The sequence below is a fragment of the Pinus tabuliformis genome, chromosome 3_1 (genome assembly GCF_031772625.1).
Source record: "Pinus tabuliformis cultivar Carrire ecotype Pingquan chromosome 3_1, CPIR1, whole genome shotgun sequence".
Lineage (NCBI taxonomy): Eukaryota > Viridiplantae > Streptophyta > Pinopsida > Pinales > Pinaceae > Pinus > Pinus tabuliformis.
Window position 1 is genome coordinate 826,934,751 of NC_142301.1, and position 3,344 is coordinate 826,938,094.

Below are 3,344 nucleotides of genomic sequence, written 5' to 3' on the forward strand. Positions count from 1 at the left end.
TTTTTAGAGTGGTTCTGAATCTTGCATCAGCATACATTTGTTGCATTAGGATAGATTTGCATATCTTTTTAGGCATACATAGCTTTGTTAACTTTTGGGGGTGTGAAGCATGAATTAACGAAAAGAAAAGAAAATTTTGTTTTATTAAAAGTTCCTCTGAACCCTATAGAAATTGCTTTTCATCGAAAAACAAAAACAAGTGCATGTGAATGTAGTTAGGTTTTTATTAATTTCTTTTGCGTCAAAAAAGACCACTAGTTTCACTTCCGTTATCCCGTGACTTAAAGAAAAGCCTATTTTAAAATCAAGCGCTAATTAAAATTCACTAAAACTTTTTTTTAAGTTATATACACAAACAAGTTTTAGGATTTTAGGTCCTTGGATTAGGCGAGTGCAGAGTTAACTCTCCAAGGCCATTTAAACATCAAACGTAGGAGTTTGAATAGCGAGTGAAAATCCAATAGCGTTAGGAAGACCAGGAAAGCTCCGGATCTGGGAGTTAAGCACGAGGGTCTATGCAGACAGGGAAGAGAGATACCCCCTCTCCTACTTGTCCGAACTTACCTCATGACTGTTCTGCCTGGCTTTTGTGACAAGTTGGTATCCATAGTTGCTACTCCTAGGGATCTACATAGGTGGCTGCAGAGGGGAATCCCATGGCACCTAAGGTCGATGTTGCATCACTCTCGACAGTACTACTGGAGGGCACCCTTGCGAAGCTTGGGGGCTTGCACCAACGCAGGTTGTTGTTAGGAGGTCAACATAACTTCCTCTGTTACCTTCACTGATAGGACTGGGCCGTCATTATCCCAGACTATCTTCGGAAGGCCCCTTACTCCACTTTCTTGTATTTTGGTGTCCGGTCCTCATCACCCGAAGCGGAAATACTTGGAAGTTGTTTGACTGGCTGACTTCTTTTAGGGACTTTTTAGTGAGTTCTCTTTGCTCCTTGTATATAGTTTCCTTTAGGTATTTTTGTCTAGTCACGTTTTGACTTTGTGTTCTGAGTGACTGGCTTACCACTCTACCGATCTTGAAAGGCTTTTGTTCATTCTTTCAGAAGTTGTGGAGTTGCCTCCTCAAGGGAAAATGTTTTGATTGCTTATCCATATTCCTTGAAAAGTTATTTCTACATTGTCGTAAGGGAAGGCTCTGCAGATCAGTTTGATATGGCTAATATTCCTGTGGAAGCCAACCAAGGTACCCTTCCAAAAGGAGACCTTGTGCTTTTCCTTTTTTTGGAAACGTTGGTACTCCCTTGATGGCCACTTTGAATATTCCTGGATTGAATGTTGTACTACCAGTTTGGCTGTGGTCCACTCCGAATATTCCAAATGCTCTTGAAACTTCTCAGTTGAATGCTTTATTTCAAGGGCATCACATGGGTGCTAATTGTTCATCTTCTTTCAAAGAGAAATCTACGATTCCTTCTTCTCCTCCTTCTTGTAACAAGAAATCTAAAAAGAGGAGAAAGAGGAAGTCAAAGAAGAAGAATAATTCTATTCCTTCATCCTCAACCTCTGCCAGTCATGTTGGAGATGAGTCTTCAGCCGCTGCAAGTCATGCTGGGGGCATGAGTCTATTCACTGCGAGTCATACTAGCAAAGAGTCACTGACCTCTGCAAGTCATGTTAAGGACTCTCCGCAAACCATTGCTAGTCATGTTGGCAGAATGGATGTTGATAAGAAACCTAGACGTAGAATTTTTAAACCTAAGTTCCCTTGTAAGATATGCAAGGGAGACCATCTTACTGATTTATGCCATAGTATTCCAGAGGTTCAAAGGATATGGTCCGAGTTTGAAAGTACTTGTACTCCTATATCTGATATGGTTTCTCATCAATCCCATCAACCATTGGTTGATAATGTGGTAGAGCCAGTGCAATCGCTGGCCGATTACACTCCTTTCTTGGGGGGTGAAGTGCCTAACAAAAGAGTCTGTTTGATCTCTAGTACAGAGTGTTCTGGTATAGGGGGCATTCCAGTTTCTTCGAATGCTACCCCTCCAAGTTCTAGGAGTGTTTCCTTTCATTGGGATAGTCTTGTTGAGCCTCGTCTTCCTTCTGCTTCACCTTTCCAAATAAAGGTCAGAGTTAATTCCACAAATGTCTATCGATGTATGGTGGATGAAGGATCCTTTGCAAGTATTATATCCTCTTTGACTTGGAAAGCTTTGGGTTCCCGAAAGTTGTTGACAGCTCAGAGTCAATTGTTAGCCTATGATAGAAGACCTAGTGAATCTATGGGCGTTCTTCCTCAATTGCCTATCACTTTAGGTGGGAAGACTATCTTAATCGATATGATGGTGGTTGATAGCCCTTTAGACTTTAATATGCTACTTGGGCGTGATTATGTCTATGCTATGAATGTTGTGGTGTCTTCACTCTTTCGAGTAATGTGCTTTCCTCATAACGGGAATATTGTCACTATTGATCAGCTTGCATCTAATAATCACCACCCTAATTTGACTTTACTGCAGAATGCCCCTTGGTTTGTTCCAAGTGTTCAAGTAGACTCTACCCCACCACGGGTCAATTATGTGGCATTGAATCCTCAATGTTCAATCGCTTCTAAGAAGGATCCTTTGACCTATTATTATCCTTCTTGGGACTTGGTCCCGACAGTTGACCGAGAGATTCTTCCTATAGGGACATGGGACCCCTTAATTCCCTCTTTTGATCCTTATAGTTCTCATGATTTCTTAGAACTTGTTTTGCCTTCACAGGAGGAACTCTTTGAAGCCATGAGCCTTGACTACCAAAGGAGTCATTGGTCTAATCCCTACAAGGGGTTTGTCTAGAAGAGCTATTATATGTAAGCCGAAAGGTTGCATGGTTCCCTGTACCATATTGTATATATCAGGTACGCATTTTCAAGTTCAGTATTCTATAACACAAGATTTTACATGAAGTTTATATGTGGGATGTATTAACTCCTTGTCTAGTGTTCCTATTTATGTATACAGAACTTAGAAGATTTCTCCTTTGGAATTTTATGGTTGGTCCGTTCTGACAGGTATTGGTTCTCGAAACTGGAATATAGGTTAGGTTTTTCCGCCTGCATAGTACACTTATCGGTTTCCTTTCCCATTTTTTCCTTAGGATCAACCCCACCAAGTTATGGTGTGAAACCTTCTCATTGCTTAGAAGTATCATGACTTGTGTGGTAGAGCCTACCTTATCATGGGTGCCCTAGTTAGTACCTCGTTGTCACTTGGCACTCATGCTGATTTTTTGTCCATAGGCTCGGGAGTCCTCTGTAGTCCGGCCATGAATTATGCGATAAAGCCTCATTCCTCTTAGCTTCTTCACTTCGTTCTGGCCTTATACCTCAGAGGCTCCTTT